We start from the raw sequence: 19,822 nt of genomic DNA, 5'->3' as shown, positions 1-19,822 counted from the left end.
GCTAGCTATGGAGACCTCAGACTGTTTGTTTGCTGAAAGGCTTCTGAATGAGATGCTGCCTTTCTTCTCAAGCTGTGACGAGTCCAGGTGATACACACTGCATATGAAGGCCACACTGCAAAGACTGATAAATCAGGTGACACATTGCATATGAAGGCCACACTATAAGACTGATGAATCATCTCTGAAAAAATATCAGATGGGAATGTGTTTATGTGTGTGTTCTAAAGAGTACAAAAGGTTTTGTTGAAACCATATATTTAAATATATGTAAGGGCAACAAAGTGGGGAGGTCTGTATGAGAAACAGATAGTAGATTTTACATCTAATGGTCTTTGTTGAAAAGTTATTCATATTCCGTATAGTATTTAGAATGTTTTACACTTCTTACATTGCTTTCTATGCCCCCTCAAAGGTGGTTTCTCTAAGAAAGTATATGGTGCTCTCTCTTTGAGGTGGACGGGCAACTATTAACTAGAGCAGGCTGGGATTTTTTTGACAAAACATTTTTTTCCATTGGAAAAAGCCAGTTTGTCAAAACCAAAACTGTTTGTGGAAAAGAGTCATTCCAACAAATTTCAGGTTCTGAAAATTGTTCGAAAAAAGGTGTTTTGAAACTGTAGAGATGTCTTATTTCAGCATTTTTCAAACAAAAAGTTCTGGTTTTGGGTCAAAACAAGATTTTTGTTTTGAAATTTAGGGTGATGTATAGTAAAAAAAAAATGTAAAAGGTCAGTATCAAACCAAAACTGTTCTGACTTTGTTCAGTTCACAAAAATTTAAGATGTTGACTTTTTGTCACCCCCTCTTGGCCTTCCACTAAGACAGCCATGAGGGGAATCCAAGCTGCTGTACTCTGATGTCCTGGGGTGTGCTAAGCTTCAACAGACTGAAGTACGGGTTCCTCCTTTGGACTCTCTGAAACATTTCCTGGGCACTGACACTCAGTCTGTTACCCTTTCTCCTCAGCCCAACTGTCCTAGGCCTCCAGGACCGGTGCTGATCCCCAAGGTACCTCAGTTACTTAAACACACCCCTGTCCCAGAACTCTGCCCAAAAGGTGTGAAACTTCTGGTTTACAGTGTAACTCTCAGGGGCATGCAACAGTTATAAGCAGTTAACACACAGAGAGAGCCACTTTGCTCAGAGTCTCCACATTTACTTAATCATACAAAGCACAGGAGAGTACAGATTATACAAGACAATAAATGTTCAATGCATGCCCCTCTCTCATGGCATTCTTTTGGCTGGGGTCCAAGACCCTTGGGTTGTCCAGAGTCCTTGGGGCCATTTGGACTCAGGAAAGCATGCAGGTCTCCTTATCCCATGAGGCTACTACATGATGGGTGACCTCTCCCTCCCACCTTGCTCTCTCTAGTCCCACTTTCCTCTTCCTCCCCCCTCCCACACCCCATTCCTCTTTTGTTCTATCCTGGTAAGTTTCTACTGTATCTACCTTCTCCTCTCCTTTTGGGGGGAGAAGGGGTTCAGCTAAAATTGGATTTCTAGGGATCCAGCTAACTCTTTGTTCCCAGATGTTTGAGTTGTTAAAGTCCTAAACAGCTTCTATTTGTATCTTTCTGGTGCGAAGCTGCTACAAGACCTGTGAGCAATGGTGGATCCACATATGTACAGGTGTTCATGATACAGCAGTTTTTCATATGACAACATCACAATAAGTTGTACAGACAGAGCCCCAATTTATCATAGTCCCAGTGTAGGAACAGGAAAATTTTCATACAATAATCCGGAGGTTTAACTCTGAAAAGAGAGTTATGTACCTGGCCTCTAAGTACAGGTACAGAAAGAAGGGGAGTGTAATGAACTTGTAGATAATATTGCCTCAGCATCCCCCTACCCTGTTACATCTGCTCAGCCAATGGATTGATTCTGTTTAGTACAAACTAACAAACTTCTACTGAGCTTGTGCAAACTGAGATTCTTCAGAGGAATATAACTAAGATAATTTGGGCATAGTTTCATGAGAACAGCAAAAGGCAAATCCCTGATATGAAGCTGGCCCTCCACATTTCAAGTTCCTTGTCCAAATCATGGAGGTGCAATGAATTTCATCTCTGAAGTTGCTGAACTCTTTTAACTGAAACTTAAAAAAATCAACCTGACATCCACCATGGAAAATTCCAGTCCAAACCAACAAAATTATAAGCAACCAAAAGAGATCCAATAATGGAAAGTGTTGGGCAACCTTAACTAAAGTCAGTGCCACAGGCTCCACACATAAAACACAGACACTTGCACAAACAAACAGATAGAGAGAAATGTGAAAACTTAAGAAAAGTAATTAAACTTTGATACTCCATACATTTATTAAATTATTAAAAATATTTCTCAGGTTTGAAAAATAAAATAGTTGTCCAAGATCTTGCAGACCAGGTTTATGACTGTATGCAGCTGTATGTAGGGAACACTTTACAGGGGTTTGGAACGTCTATAAACAAGCATGTCCAAGCACCTAAGTCAGTTTGATAAGTTCCTTGTTCTCGTCAGGTTGAGGATGGATGATGAGCTGAACTTACCCAATGAGTAGCACTTAATATATTATTTTATTTTTGTAAGACTCAGACAGACAAACCAGGCTGGACAGAATTAGATAGTTAAGCAGACTGAAGACAGCAAAAGACAGAGGTAATTGGTAAAATGTTCACAAAATCTGGTAACTACAAGTCCTTGAATGTTTTGGCTTATTTAAGTTTTCTGAACCCCCAACAGCACTTGTAATTACTTATTGGATTTTAACTCCGATAACGATTGGTAGGTCAGCCCTAGGCTCAAGTGTAGTTGACCTGGAGAATTTTAAATAAGCTTGAGCTTTGTTTGCCTAGTTTATTTTCCCACATTCAGCTGTTCCATTGTAATTGTGTGAAAATAGGAGAAATGTTATCAGCTTTTAGCTTCTGTGCCTGGTGTGACACTACAATGACACTCAACTGTAGCTTGGACACTAAACTAAACCACTTGGGATGTTTTTTGATTCCCTGGAATATTCAACTACTACCATAAAGGTGATGGAAATGTCATGACTTCTCATCAAGTACCTGCCACAACTGAAAAATACTGTAAGCTACTTCATCCCTACCTTCTCTCTCACACACACACACACTCACACACAGCCTGAAAATATTTTATCACAGCTCTTTATGATTTTTCAGGCCTCTGGCTCATTTCTTGTACTGTAGTAAAAATGCTGGTAGAGGCTGTGGCACAGCAGCTCTAGTGCCACCTTTGGGTTTTTAGTTTATCTGATATACTGTCATCTGGCTTCAGATACTGTCACCACATTGAGTCAAGCCTTGCAAAGATATACAATGATATTTTATTGCAGGCTAACTCTGGTACTCTGTCATTCCTCATTATTAATACTTCATTGTTTGTGCTTTTGACAACTAGCTGGCTATCTGATCCTAGCAAAATCAATTCCAACATATTCCTGCTAATTTTATAAAATACATTTCCATTTCATCTAATCTAACACAAACATGTTAGCATGTTTCACAGGGTTTTGTTCTGGGGCCTAATTCTCCACAGAGGCTCCATTTTTCTATTCACTTTTGCGTTCTGTTGTTAAGGGCTGACTTACTATTGAATTGCTGAAAACATTGTGGTATCTTTCATTGCATATTCATCCTGTTCTGGAAATCTTGGTGTGGGTCAATTGTCACAGGGAAACAGAGCTGAATTGTGGGTAATTTTTTTTATTTTCATATATCCAGAACTGAATATTTGATAATCTGAGATCCTCAGAGTAGGGATTTACTATATATTTGTACTGCAGGTAGCACTACAGGGCCTTGGTTTTGAGTGAAGTCTCAGAAAACTCTGATAAGAATTAATAATGAATTAGATTCCATTTTTGTATTTACTGTTTGACTGGGGTTTTCATAATGTCATCACAACACGTTGAAACTGTGGGAGATATTTTTAATTCAGCACTTTCCTTCCATGAGATGCTGTCAAGATTGGTAGGCCTAAAACAGTGGCACCCTTTTGAAGACACTATCTTCATAAATCTCCCTCTTTCTCTGCTTCTTAACAATTATCGCTGCCACCAACAAACTGAAAAAATAAGGAACTAAGCATTTTTCTGTGAGATTACAAAGCAGTGGAAGCAGATTATTAAAGCTGATTATCTGATTTGTATTAATCTTTGAATAAAAGCAAATCTAAAACCATAACCATGAATCCAAGTCACGTATCTGAATCTGAGATCAGAACTTGAATTTACTGATGGAATTAACCATGGAATCAGAGCATCCCAAAATGACAGTAAATTGAAATTCAGAGGAAAGATTGTCTTGTTTGTAAGGAACTGATCAGGGAGATCAGAGTTCAATTTATGGCTCTGCCAAAGACTTCCCTGGGCAAGTCAATATCTGTAAGCCTCAGTTTTAACGAGTGCCTTCGTACATAGTTAGAAATCTACAAAAGGCCTCAGCAGCAAAGTCTCATCATGGGAGAGCCTTGATCACTAAAAATTAAACAAACAAATATCAGCAGGGGCTTTCCATGCCCCAGCTTGAATCTGGAATAGCCAACAACTTGAACTTCCAGGTGCCTCAAATTCTCTTTTGGATACCCTCAAAAAAGTGGACCTACAAGACTTCCATCATATCCTGCTAACTGCCCCAGGTCCTCCCTTGCCTTCTTCAGCTGTGCTACATCCAGGCTATCATTCGCTTTGGTAGCTGGCAGGAGAGCACTTCTTCCTGGGAACTGTAGTCTAACATGGGGAGTTTTTAAATTTGTTTTGTATTTTACTAAGTCCTACCAGAACTGGGTCTTGTATGAGTTTTGGAAAGGCAGGTGTTAGGCTTGTGGAAGGCTGATATCTGAATTATTCATATGGAGATCTAAAAGTTGGCCTAGGAATCCAAAACAAATATGGACATATATGCACAGCCCTATGCAATATCATTGTTATAACGCATTTTGAAATAAATACATGTTAAAAGGAAAGTCCTTTTAAGGTTGACATTGTAAATGAGTTAATGCACTGAAACATTTTCTATGTATCAAACCAAAACATATTTAATAAAACTGTAAAGCCCCCTTAAATGAAGTCCTGTATAGAGAGGTCAACATTTTAAAACTTGCATCACTAAAGTTAAGCATATAAATCCACATCTAGGCCTACTGAATAATGACCCAATTTACAGAAGTGCTATACATCCACACCACCCATTTACTTCAGTGGCAGTCAGCATCTCTGAAAACTTGGCATTTAAGCATTCACTTAAACGAGAATTTGCACCCAGGCTTGACAATTTTGGCCAGAATACAATTTTAGCACAAGACTATCCAATTAGCATAAGCAATAATCAGTCTGGGGAAAGAGCTAGATGGAAATAATCTGGAAGCTGGGACCTTCTAGATGGCACCAATGTCAAGGTAAATCATTTTTTTGGGCTACTAACCTTGGCAATGAAGGCTGGCAATGAAGGCAAGGCAATCATTGAATGAGTACATTAGATACTGTCATTCATGTATTTTTAATTTCAAGACTAATTATTGCAGTTCTCTGTTTTAAGTCTGTTTGTTTTAAGTATCAATTGCTTATATCAGTGCAATTGTTCCAGCTGTAGCAAAATGATTGCAGGTTGGGTACATTTCCTGCTCAAGATGTCCTAGCATCTCTCTATGATATTGGTATCCTTGCATGAACTATCTTTGCGTCCATATTAAGTATATGATAACAGACAATAAGGTTCATGATGTGGGACTTCATCCAATTAGTTTGAGGCCATCAAACTCACCAATGACCCAAGTTTTAAAAATCAAAAAGCGTAACTGAATTCTCTGTAGAACCAACCTAATTATTTTCTCATTTTCTGCTGCTGGTGCATCTGTTAGTTTCTTCATCAACACTTTCTTTGCAAATTGAAAATAAACCTTATTTTTTACCAGGTTCATATTGAATGAGCTACTCCTTAATAAAAAAAATGCTATGAACTGTTTTGAGATAATTTTTATTAAAACTCCTAGGCAAGTTTATTTTGTATTGTATTGCCTAGAAATAAAATGATAGTATTTGATTTCTATTTGTTAACTTGTTACATAATCAATGGGATAAACTCATTCTTGGTATTGTCAATGGATGTTGCATTTTAGGATTTCGCGCTATTACTTTTCCTTAGACTTTACTTTCTGTTTCCTGGCCACGTTTTCTTACCTAAAAGGCTGACATTTTATTTCCTAAGGAACTAACACACAGTACAGTGGCAGCATGCATAAACTTCTACAATGTCACAGTATACCAAGGTCTTGCTTTCACTATATTATGGGAACTAAAACTTGGTTGCCGTTATTCCCTATAAAAACTATGGCTGCTGGATACGGCTGGCGGTCACTAAACACTATATACTCCATTATGCCCTGCCTGAAATATATTCTTCATGCAACTCATAAGGGTGTCTGAAAAGATATTGGTCCTTGTTCTCCTCACTTCTGTCTGTGTAATTTCATTCACAGACCCTGAAGAGCTGTCAAAGGATGAATGGGGCCATATGGAAACCAGACAAACACTCAGCTTTACTTGTCATTATGGTTAAGAGTAGATTTCTTCAGTAAAAAAAAAACCCAAGCTTTTATCACACTAAGTCTTTTCCATTAGTATTTGCTGGCTGTTCTTGGGTGTGGTCATCATAAATGAGTAAGAATTATTTTGAGTTTTCAAAATAATACTTGTACTAAATATATTTCAAAATTACCCTATTTTTATTGATTGTACTTTAAGGTAACAACCACAAGTCCTCAGTTTACACTAATTTTGCATGGCTGGCAGTTAGCAAGTCCACATATGTGTGTCTGACTTGCACCTAGACTATAGTTCATACAGTAGTTCTCAAGTTCAATATCAGGAGACAATAGAATGGCCTTCCTAGTCTCTCCACCCATAAAGGGGAATATGGCCAGTATAATCTTAACACATTTTAGATATTCTGACTGAGGGTTTACATGGGCAGGAAATTACAATTATATTCTAACATAAAATCAAACTAGATGAGAAGACAATGACAAATTTCTATTAAATGAAAATCTTCTTGTTCAATTTAGCTATTTATTTTAATAATTTTTAAATGAAATCTGAGTAAAAATTAACAATTGTCATGCTAAATAGCAAGATAAAATAAAAATCTCTTTGCTACAGCAGACAATAAAAGGGATGCTATCTGAAAATGTACAATGAGCAAAAAAACAAAACAGATTCTTTCCATGCTGTTATAGAATCATGAACTTAGAGATAGACTTATTAGGTCATCTACCTTCCACTCAAACCAGGTTTGTTTTCTGTTGTAAAATTGTGTGATTTTGTAAGCATAGTTTTGAATGTCCCAAGCAATGGTTCATCGACTATTTTTTTTGGGGGGGGGAGGGAGAAACTATTCTAGACATGAAAAGAGCTTAAGTTATGTGATTTAAAATTGAAGAGTTATATTGATTTGTAGATAAAAGTTGCAGTCAGAAAGTGGACATTGGTTCTACCTACTGTGGTGTGATAGGTAAAAGATATTCCACACATTTAGTGAAAAATCCAACAAATAAAGTTTCCAGTACACCTCTACCTCGATATAACGCAACCCGATATAACACGAATTCAGATATAATGAGGTAAATCAGAGCTCCGGGGGATCAAAGCAAGCTCGATATAATGCAGTAAGATTTTTTGGCTCCCAAGGACAGTGTTATATTGAGGTAGAGGTGTACCACCATCCAAGCCATGCACTAGAAATAAAAATGAGTTTCCTATAAGAAACCATACATTTTCTCTCATGATGCCAATGTTCTGGTAACAGCAATAATGCTGCAGATATAGAGAGTAAAAACAGTTCATTTGTAAAGTTTGTCTGAGTTGGTCATGTTCAGGTGTCTAAAAATTAGAAAGCCTTGTTGCCAAAATATATCCTAGTGAATTATTATAAGCATACAAAGAATCCAGTAGATAGACATCACTCACAATTCTTAAGAGCCATATGCATATTGTTGCTAGATAAAAGTTTATAAAGCAAAAACAGAAATCTTTACTAAAAATGACCCACGAAAGTTTAAAAATTCATACTTTTAATTGGCATGTGTGTACTGTCTGGCCAACTTTTACACAAAACTAGTGATTTTTAAGTGCCTCAATGTTTGAGTCCCTAACTTGAGTTAACTCATTCTCTGTCCAGATTCTTGAGAATATCTGCACTTACTGAAAAACAGGCTCCTTTGAAGGTGTCTTAAGTTGGACCACCCCCCCCCCCAAAAAATGGTGGCATCTAAAATCACTAACCACTTTTCAAAATATCATTAATGTAGCTGACTGTTTTCATATAAATCATGCAGAACTGAGACTATATAGCCCTCTTCAGTATATAGTTTCTAAAAGAACAAAATATGAACTAGAACATTGGATGGGATGCCCTCAGATACACAGCTTTAAAAATAATTAGTGCCCCAAGAACAAGCTGTTATTTGTCAAAGAACTTGGAAAATTGAGATTTTTCTTTTGAAAAGGAATAGGAACACCATCTGCAAACTATTTGTTTGAGTTTCAGTGCTTCATTTGTGTGAGGACTTGCTGGACTCAGCACCAGCAACTCTAGGCTTGGCAGTTGATAACCCCGGCACCTCTGGGCTTGCCAAATCAATTATGAAAGTAAATCATTCTTGAGCTCCGGCATCCCTTTCATTACAAATTAAGCACTGTTGAGTTTCAAACTCTGGCAAGGAAGCTCCTCTATGGTTTTACCTCCATGCTCTTTTTCTCCTTTGCTTGTCCCTAAATGGCAAGCCAGATGTGTGCCAATTAAATTTGCCAGAAAAAAAAAAAGTGTGAACATAAATAAATGCATAGGAAATTCCACCATCAAGCCAACAGGAAATTTCAAAATGCTGAATCCAGTAGAAATGATCAGAACAAAATAAAGTACCATTTAGAACATCATTTCCTCCTGATCTTGATCCTGAAGACATTTTCATATTTAGTGTGTGTATACTTATGACTGAGGCTAACTTGAGGCCAGTGCAGCACATCAGTAGAGTGTCTGATAGAGAAAGGAGGAGGGCAGTGCAGTTTGAGCACACAATGTTTTGAAAACAGCATGTTGAAGTATCCTTTAAAAACAAGTTGGGGCAGCTGAAAGTACAGGATAAACTGGGAAAGGGGACTGGGTGTATAAGTATCTGAAAGGACAGGGAGAAGTCGGCAACACAAATTGTGTACAAATTTTTTTTGCACTGTACCTTACCTTTCTGACAAAGCTCACCAGACCGTTAATACCAAATATAAGGTGATCATACAGCCAACAAATCTCACAGTCACCATTAACTGAGTGATCCCACGGCCACTAAAGTCTCTGGCAAAACTCCCTTCAGATGGCAGTAGGATCAGGCCCTACTTCTTGATTTCATGTGTAGCTTTTGTCAGCTCCTGCTCAGCCTCAAGAGCTTGATTCTATTTCTCCACTGAACTGGTTGAAGCTTCCTTCAAACACACCAGGTGGGTAAACTTGGAGAACTCTGTGAGGTTTTAAAACAAAGCTTCCTCACCAAGCAGGTTTCCACCATCCCCAAGCCTGTCCAGCTTTGCTGCTATTCTTCCTCATCTAAACCGACCCTGGCAGCTCTTCAGTACTAAGGCCAGGATTATTGACTGAAATCTTTCTATTAGGTGTCCTCTTAGTCACAAGGTCTTGATGACTATTTATTTGCTAAGGGAGATCTCTTACACCTGACAGTATCAACACACCGCTTTATATATATAAAAAGTGAAACGTGATTTTAGCACTGATGTGGGAACTGGAGTTAGTCTCATCAGCAATGAATTAAAATGTCCCAGAAACTGTAAATATACTGTTTATTTATATCTTAATCATTATGCAACTTGATTTGAATGAAGTCCAAGAGCTACTATAAATATGGACAGTACATATATAGGCTATAAACATAGCTTTATGTATCCATGCATTCAAATATTGCTATAAATAAAATATATTGATTGGGTTATGTATAAAACATGCAGCATACTCACATTTATAAATACACATATTTCTAAACACAGTATTGTATATAAATCTATATAAAATTACAGTATGCTGCATACTATACCAGTGTGGGTATATTTAATAGTTTCACTACTTTGATAAGGAAGATCTTTAAGTCACTAGGTACATGAGCAAAGTACAATAATAGATATCTTTTGAGAGATGTAAGGTTTTATTTCATTAGGTCCCCATCATCAGTATAATGCACCAGAAACAAGAGGTGAGCATTTATCTTTATATTTCATCAAAGGCAGGAAGTAGAAAACTACAGAATGTTATTCTTCCTCTAAGAGCTTTGAAGGAATAAAAATAGAAGGCACAATTTTTCATGTATATGCTACATGAGAATCATTGAACCCCATCCACAACAGGGGAATCATATTTATGAAAAACGGAACCTACCAGGTTCCTATCTAAAAACAGTTCTGTGCATGGAAACAGCATCGCTTTACAGCTCCCCGAGAAGCATTTCTGCATGTTGCGCTTTTGCATGTGCATTAAAGGAGAAAACTCCCAGCTACCTTACTTATAAATAATATCTTAAGTCAGATCTGGGCACTCTACGTCCACTTGGAGCCATATGGCAGTTTCCATCTTCTTTGCAACTAATATCAGCGTAAGAAGCAGTGGTGATTCATTCTTAAGAAAGACTCCACAGTAGATGAGAAATGCCCCTCCGCTTACCTTATTCAAACACACCACGTTCAGCATAAACACGGGCTGGAGAACCACAAAAGGCTCAGGGATTCCCTCTTTCTTCCAGGGGCTGGTCTCCGATTTCCTTTGCAAGTGATCTGTTGACAACCCCGCGGAGAGAGGAGAGGTTTGTTTTGGTGGCTTCTTTTCTGATGCTGATTTTTGCTCTGTATTCCTGACTCCTCCAAATCACCATCCCCCCCGGGGCGGAGGGGGCCGAGGGAGGACAAAAAAAGGGAAAGCCATCCTCCAAAAATCAGTGCAGCGAGCGGCTAGGATTGCAGGCTGAGAAAAAAGGGAAAAGCTCCTCTCGCCCCAGTGTAATCTCCCTCTGGTTGCATGTGATGTTGTGACTGCTGCTGGTGGTGGGTGTTGGTGTGTGTCTGCGGATGTGTGCGCTGTGTAAAGGGAACAGCAGCGGGCACAGCATGGAGTGAGCTGTGGAGACAATCAGAGGCACACGCAGGCACATACTGTGAGCACACACACGGACTGCACACTTGAGGAGCTCCATTCCCCTTAGCCAGGGTGTACACCCGTGCACACCCTCTCTGCTCCTAGCTAGGGTGCAGGCATACACACACCCAGAGAAGAAACGCGCGCGCACACAGCCTTCTCCCAGCCATAACACATGGACACTGCCTCACTCACTCCACTTCGCCTGAGTGGGCACACTTGTATAGAGCTCCCTCCTTTAACCAAGGGACACATACACCCACATGCACACCCCCTCCCACCAGGCAGCCAGGGTGTACACACACGCCTTCCTCCTCCCAGTCAGGGTGTGTACACACACCCCTGCAAACACACGCTAGCATTCCCTCTCTACGCACACATTCCTCTTCCCAGTGAGGTAACACATTTACACACTAACAAGTTCAGAGACTAACAAGCTCGATTGGCATGACAACCTAAACAAGGTGTCGCTAACATGTGAAAGGTGTGGAAACCTTAAGTGTCTATGAGACGGTGCAACACAGTGTGCCTCTGCCCAGAGGAAGTCTCAGCCCTTGTGCCCTTTGCCATTATTAGCAAGTTTTGATTGTGTTAGAGAGGCTATTATTTTTGCTGCCTCTTTCCTATCTCCTCACCTTATGGAGTTATTTTGCGTTGCCTTGTAACGAAGTCTTGTTCCTGATAATTTGAGGAAATCTCTAGGATTCTCCCTTATATTTTGGATATTGGAGTAGAAAGTGAGTCTCCATTTCAGTCTCCCCTCTCGCACCTTGGTTGTATAAAAGTTCCTCTGGAGGTTTGCCCTGTACTTCCTGTTTTCCACTTGCCACCTCCGATTCTGTGAGGGGTAAGAGTCTGCCTTGGTTTTGCACATTTCACTGTTGTGCTGTACTGTACTGTAATTTGCTACTATGAAGGTTCTCTGACGGGATCTGTAGAAGTCTAGCATGTTGCTATTTTTGATCTGTTGTTCCTCATGCTTATGTGTTTTGCACTGGTGTCTTGAACATACTCAGTTTAGGGTGAGATGGTTAGTGATTTTGAAGCCTGCGTTATATAGAACTGGATAATGTTTTCAGCTGCTTTTAATGTTTGCTTCTTTGCTCTTTTTCAGTAGAGGGAATACCTCACCCACAACACACAGGCTGTAAGGGTGCATCTACATAGGGAAACTGAGCAGCATAGCTATAGCAAATAATTTCATCATTATAATTATGCCAAAGTAACTCCCCTATATGGACACTATTCCAGAATAACAGTGACTTTGTTCCACTCAAGGCAGAGTAGTAATTACAATAAAGTTAACTTTTATTCTGGCGAGTAATTATTCTGGAATAGCATCCAATGGAGGGAATTAAGCTTCATGGTATATATAGTTATTCCATGATAGTTATCCTGGTCAATTTCCCCAAGTAGACAAGACCTTTCCTTCACTTGTTTCCTTTGCCTAGTCAGGACTTTTGCAGGCATATACACCTTGCTCTGCTCTGCCACAAATGGGGGCTGGAAGTCAAAGAATTCCTCCTTTCTCACTGGGGAACCTTCATCTGCTGAGCAGAGGAAAAAAAGCAAGATGTCTCCCACCAATCTGGGGTCCACCATCATCCAAACCCAGGGGAGAGGGAAGGTACCACATGAGGCTTTCACATGAGGCAACTGGGGAGGAATAGAGGAGACATCTAAACTTTCTGCTGCAGAATACCTTCTCCCCCATTCCACCTATGACTCTTCAGAGCCACCTCTCATCCAAAGAGTACTTAGTAAGTCTTTCTCCCTCACCTCCATAATCACTGGATGGAGCCCAACTAGCCCACTTCTCCTGTGCTCTGTGGGGGATTGTTGCAGGACAAGTACACACTGTCCCACTCTTGGGGTACTTCTACACTACAGGGTAATTTCGAATTAACTTAAACCAGTTTTATAAAACAGATATTATAAAGTCGATTGCACGCGTCCATACTAGGCACATTGATTCGGCGGTGTGCGTCCATGGTCCGAGGCTAGCATCGATTTCCGGAGCGTTGCACTGTGGGTAGCTATTCCATAGCTATCCCATAGTTCCCGCAGTCTCCCCTGCCCCTTGGAATTCTGGGTTGAGATCCCAGTACCTGATGGGGCAAAAATCATTGTCGCGGGTGGTTCTGGGTACAGCCTCCCCCCTCCCTTCCTGAAAGCAGCAGACAACTGTTTCGCACCTTTTTTCCTGGGTGAACTGAAAGCAAACGCCATAGCACAGCAAGCACGGACCCTGCTCAGATCAGTAGCGCAATCGTGGACGTTGTAAACACCTCACGCATTCTCGTGCAGTCTATGGTGAACCATGAACTGCAAAGGCAGGCGAGGAGGAGGCAGCTACTGCAGCACGGCGACGAGAGTGATGAGGACATGGACACTGATTTCTCCCTAACCACGGGCCCCCGTGCTTTGGAGCTCCTACTGGTAATGGGGGAGGTTCTACCCGTTGAACACCGATTTTTGGCCCGGGAAACAAGCACAGACTGGTGGGACCGCATAGTTTTGCAGGTGTGGGACGATTCGCAGTGGCTGCGAAACTTTCGCATGCGTAAGAGCACTTTCTTTGAACTTTGTGACTTGCTTTCCCCTGCCCTGAAAAGCCATAATACCAAGATGAGAGCAGCCCTCACAGTGGAGAAGCGAGTGGCAATAGCCCTCTGGAAGCTTGCAATGCCAGACAGCTACCGGTCAGTCAGGAATCAATTTGGAGTGGGAAAATCTACTGTGGGGGGCTGCTGTGTTGCAAGTAGCCAAAGCAATCATTAAGCTGCTGCTACGAAAGGTTGTGACTCTGGGAAACGTGCAGGTCATAGTGGATGGCTTTGCTGCAATGGGATTCCCTAACTGTGGGGGGGGGGCGATAGATGGAACCCATATCCCTATCTTGGCACCGGAGCACCAGGGCACCCAGTACATAAACCACAAGGGTTACTTTTCAATGGTGCTGCAAGCACTGGTGGATCACAAGGGACATTTCACCAACATCCACGTGGGATGGCCAGGAAGGGTTCATGACGCTCGCATCTTCAGAAGCACTGTTCTGTTTAAACGGCTGCAGCAAGGGACTTACTTCCCGAACCAGAAAATAACAGTTGGGGATGTTGAAATGCCTGTCGTTATTCTGGGTGACCCAGCCTACCCCTTGATGCCATGGCTTATGAAGCCATACACAGGCAGCCTGGACAGTGGTCAGGAGCTGTTCAACTACAGGCTGAGCAAGTGCAGGATGGTGGTAGAATGTGCATTTGGCCGTTCAATGGCTCGCTGGTGAACATTACTCACTCACTCAGACCTCAGCCAAACCAATGTCCCCTTTGTTATTGCTGCTTGCTGTGTGCTCCACAATCTCGTGAAAGTAAGGGGGAGACCTTTATGGCGGGGTGGGAGGCTGAGGCAAATCACCTGGCCGCTGATTACGCGCAGCCAGACACCAGGGCGATTAGAAGACCACACCAGGAAGCGGTGCGCATCAGAGAAGCCTTGAAAATGAGTTTCATCATGGGCCAGGGTATGGTGTGACTTCTGTATTTGTTTCCCCTTCATGAACCTCCCCCCCATTATTGACTCTTCCTGTAAGCAACCCACCCTCCCCCTTCGATTACAGCTTGCTTATGGAAATAAAGTCACTATCATTTAAAAAGCATGTATTCTTTCTTAAAAGTCATTCTCTGTAAGCAACCCACTGTCCCCCTTCATTTAAAAAACATGTAATTATAAAAAGAGGAAGAGAATTAACAAGGTATCCCGGGAGTGGTTTGGGAGGAGGATAGGAGGGAAGAAAAAGGCCATCAATGTAATGACAGCCTTTTGGTTGGACTGTCCACGGGGGTGGAGTGGGCTGGTGCACAAAGCCTTCCCCCACGCGTTCTTACACGTCTGGGTGAGGAAGACATGGAACATGGTGAGTAATGAGGGTGGTTAAACATGGGCTGGAGCGGCACTCTGTGACCCCGCTGCTCCGCCTGAAGATCCACCAGATGTCGGAGGATGTCAGTTTGATCACGCAGCAGCTCCAGCGTTACATCCCGCCACCGCTGATCTTCCTGCCGCCACCTCTCATCTCGAGCATCTCTCCTATCCTCACGTTCACTGGCATCTTTCCTGTACTTCGCTACCACGTCCTTCCACTCCCTCAGATGAGCTCTTTCATTGTGGGTTACTTCCATGATTTCTGAGAACATTTCATCTCACGTCCTTTTCTTCCTCCGCCTTATCTGAGCTATCCTTGGGGATGGAGTAGGGAGGCTTGAAAAATGTGCAGCTGCATGAGTGGGGGAAAATAGGGAGAGAAGGATTATAAAAGATACATTTTACAGAACAATGGTTATACTCTTTCACAGTGAACAACACTATTCACCTTACATAGCACATGTGATTTCACTACAAGGTCGCATTTGGAATATTTTAATATTGAGTACCTGTTACAGATCAACACAGACGCAGGTCCGAGCATCACAATTCAGCTTGCATGCTGTGATGGTAAGGCATACCTTCTACCTTTGCTGCTTCTTTCCTGTTAACAAGGAGCAGCAGACGCCAACCCCTCCCCCCCCCAATCCAATTCTCTAGAATTGCTTTACCCCTCCCCCCACTGCATGGCTGGTATCATGGAAGATCACTGCTAATCACCAACTTTTCTCCCCCCCTGCCCCACCACCACGTGGCTGGTAGCTGGGAAGATTCCTGCTGGCCAAACGCTAAAAAGCTCAGCGCTATCCTTCTTCCCCTCCCCCATCTCTCTGTCCCCTTACTTAAATTCCTTAATTTCAACCAGGTTACCATGAACGATATCACTCTGCTGAGGATAACAGAGCGAGATAAAGAACGGATGTTTCTTGAATGCCTGCAATCACTGGGACCATACGCAGCTAGGCTTTGTCATGCAATGATACCCAATTACTTGCTACATGCATGGCGTGGTAAAGTGTCCTACCATGGTGGACGGAACAAGGCTGCCTTGCCCAGAAACCTTCTGCAAAGGCTTTTGGAGTACCTCCAGGAGCGCTTCATGGAGATGTCCCTGGAGGATTTCTGCTCCATCCCCAGACATGTTAACAAACTTTTCCAGTAACTTTACTGGCTGCTAATGCATACAAAGCCCTCATGGCAAATCAATCATTAAAAAAACGCTTGCTTTTAAATCATGTTTTATATTTACAAAGGTACACTCACCAAAGGTCACTTCCATGGCTTCATTGTCTGGGCTAGTGGCTTGGGAGGGCTGGGAGGGTAATTCCGTCTGGGTCACAAATAGCTCCTGGCTGCTGGGGAGAATGGAGTGCTGTGTGCTCTCTGCAAGCTTTTCCTCCTCCTCCTCATCTTCCCCCTCCGCTGAATCCTCATCCATGGTTGAGATTATAACCCCCACCTCGGAATCCACGGACAAGGAGGGGGTAGTGGTGGCGCAGCCCCCTAAAATTGCATGCAGCTCAGCGTAGAAGCGGCACGTTTTTGGCCCTGACCCTGATCTTCCCTTTGCTGCTTTGGTTTTCTGGTAGGCTTGTCTGAGCTCCTTCACTTTCACTCTGCACTGCACTGAGTCCCTGCTGTGGCCTCTCTCTATCATGGCCCTGGAAATTTTTTCAAAAGTTTTTTCATTTCGTCTTTTGGAACGCAGTTCTGTTAGCACTGAATCCTCTCCCCATATAGCGATAAGATCCAGTACCTCTCTTGCGGTCCATGCTGGTGCTCTTTTTCTATTCTCAGGAGACTGCATTGTTACCTGTGCTGATGAGCTCTGCGTGGTCACCTGTGCTGATGAGAGCCCCACGCTGGCCAAACAGGAAATGCAATTCAAAAGTTCACGGGGCTTTTCCTGTATACCTGGCCAGTGCATTAGAGTTTAGATTCCTGTCCAGAGTGGCCAGTGGTGCACTGTGGGATACCGCCTGGAGGCCAATAACTTCGATTTGCGGCCACACTAACCCTAAATCGATATGTTAATATCGATTTTAGCATTACTCCTCTCGTCGGGGGGAGTACAGAAATCGATTTAAAGAGCCCTTTAAATCGATATAAAGTGCATTGTAGTGTGGACTGGTACAGCATTAAATCGATTTAACGCTGTTAAAATCAGTTTAACTGCGTAGTGTGGACCTGGCCTTGGTCAGGCCAAAGGTATTGCAGCCCCACAGCTAAGTCCACTTGATCACCCTTATCCTCAGGGCAGCCTTATCTAGTGGACAGAGTCAATATAGATGCCCTCTCCCTCAGGTCTGTGTGGCCTAGAGGCCTGTTGGGGGGAGTGAGCCACCACCCACAACTGGGTGGTGGCTATTGTAGGGGGACCAAGGTCCTCCTGACTCCACTAGATCCCAGCCCAGTGTCCTGTCAGTGTCAAGTACACTTGCCACTGGGTATCCAACTGGATCAGTATACAGTCCCCCAGGTTTTTTCCTATCCTGTCTCCCAATGCAGTGGTCTGGGCAACTCCAGGGTCTCCGGGTTCCTTAGCCTGTGTAGCTCCTGGTGGCTCCAACCTCTCTTGGGTGTCTTCAGTTAGCCAGGTATCTGCTTGAGCCTCAGGGCTTCTGCAGCTCCCAGGCTGGAGTTGGCAATATGCATCCTCCCTCCTCACCAGTCAGCACTGACTGAGCTGGGCTGCTCCCTTCTATACTGATGCTCCAGTTGGAGCATGCCCAGCAGAGGTGAGGCTTCCTCATCCCACAGTGTGGTGAGTACACCCTGTCACAGGGATGCTTCCCAAACCCTTGTTGGGGGTGTGGGGGAAAGAGACAGGAGGGATGGCAAGCACGTGTTTCCAGAGATATGGACCAAGCAGGGGCAAGACTCCCACTGGGCCCTGCTGATGCATAGTGATGCTGTAGAGGAGTGGACTCACCCCTGCGGTGCCTCCTACTGGTCTGTTCTGAGAATTAGCTTGTTCCAGCTCCAGCGCGCCCTCTGCAGGCCGGTGAGCCATCTGTTCTCTGGCCCCTGTGTCCCTCCCTGGACCCATTGCCCTTTTACCTGGGGTGCTGCCCTCTGGCAGTAACCCCTCAGTGTTAGGAACCCCCTCCCCAGGGAACTCCCACCCACTATTCCTACCTCACCTCAGTATAAGGCAACTGCCAGCCATCATGTAGCCCCACGCCCTGGGGCAGAGACTGCAGTATCAGCCTACTCATCACTGGCAAGGAGAGCTTGGACCTGCTGCCTTGACCTACCCCTGGGCTACCCTCTGCAACCCCCAGTACCTATTAGCGCAATACTAGGCCACAGCCTGGGGCTTTCCAGGCTGGAGCTTCCCAGCTCCTCTGCCTTTCACCAGCCCTGCTCCATTCAGGTACCCTGTCTCTAGCTCCCTGCAGCCAGACCCTTCTCCCTCTACAGGCAGAGGGAGACTCCTACCTGCCCCTGGCTTCTCTGCCTTTATAGGGCCAGTTGAGTCTGCTCGGGGCATGGCCTCAGCTGCAGCCACTTCCCCCAATCAGCCTAGCCTAAAAGCTGCTTTCTCCAGGCACAGCCCCCCTCCCAGGGCTGGTTTAAGCTCTTCAGGGCAGGAGCGGGGTAACCACCCCGCTACAAATGCCTGAACCCAAGAAGCAGCAGCAGGGAACATTCAAAATCAGAGTCCAGCTACCATAGGGCAACATCACCTTCTGCGCTGGTGAGGAGAAGTGGGCCATACTTTTGCCTCCTCCCTAAGAAATAAGATGGAGGAGAAGGCATGCAGCCATCCCTGAAGAGTGCAGGAAAACAAGAGAGAACAGGAAATTGCCCCTTGAAGTCTTTGGGGGGTGGGTGGGCAGGAGCCTGTCCGCTTTCCTCCAAAACTAGAAAAGGTGGCCAGCTATTAAGGGGAGAGGGAGATCAGCTCCCTAGGTGGCTTCCACCTCAACCCCCCACCTCCTCACAGTTCCTTCATCTAGGAAGACAGGAATGGAAATAGCTTAGCTAGCTCTTCTCCCCTGCTTGCAATTGGAGTCATCTGTTATCATTCTCCTTCCCACATCTGAGATACATTCACTATAGATGCTGTAGAACAGTTTTCCTCCATGCCCTCATACACAGAAACAGCCTCTGGCAGTAGCACCTCAGCTCAGGGCAAGCATTCAGTTGCCCCACATATACCTTTTGCCTACCCCAGGTCTGGATTAGGTACCAACTGGCACAGCATTTTTTTCTCCTTAGGAGGACTTTCCGCTCCCATCAGGTCTTCTGTTTCTTTTTTATTGGCTTCCCCCACTGAGGTGGCACAGCTGTCACTTCCTCCCCCCAGGAGCAGAATGAGTCACAGCTGCTAGCTCTTCTTGCCAAGTGGGGCAGCTCAAGTATTCTTTGAGTGCGAGTCTTTCTAGGGAAGGGACTGGGTGACATAGAGACGGGGCAATGCCACGAGTTCTTAAAAACTGTTTGGTACAGGTGCCATAGCTTGGTGCACAATTGCACCCAGGCCCAATGGCTGTTGCTGCCTCTTCCTCCCTAGCTCTATAAGTGGAGGCTTACAAGACTAGGCATAATGAAAAACAATAATAGATACGAGAAAGAGCCCATTTAGAAAGGACAAATCATGGGCAAGATGCCTTTGTTAAATGAACCACAACCTTGGCTTTTTTGGCTGTAAAAATGAAATTGATTCCTTGCTCCTTTCTCCTCCTCCAAGGGACTGAAGA

General features: G+C 43.4%; 1 protein-coding gene across 1 annotated transcript in view; it reads right to left on the bottom strand.

Moving 5' to 3' along the window:
* Positions 1 to 11,176, bottom strand: part of KCNB2 (potassium voltage-gated channel subfamily B member 2) — a 304,602-nt gene extending 293,426 nt beyond the window's left edge. The window contains exon 1 of the mRNA XM_050940720.1: positions 10,725 to 11,176. The gene's annotated coding sequence lies outside the window, so the exon portion shown is untranslated. The remainder of the gene's footprint in view (positions 1 to 10,724) is intronic.
* Positions 11,177 to 19,822: the final 8,646 nt, after the last annotated feature.

The sequence above is a fragment of the Gopherus flavomarginatus genome, chromosome 2 (genome assembly GCF_025201925.1).
Source record: "Gopherus flavomarginatus isolate rGopFla2 chromosome 2, rGopFla2.mat.asm, whole genome shotgun sequence".
NCBI lineage: Eukaryota > Metazoa > Chordata > Testudines > Testudinidae > Gopherus > Gopherus flavomarginatus.
Note: the sequence above shows the minus strand (reverse complement) of the source record. Positions and strands in the feature narration are given on the sequence as shown.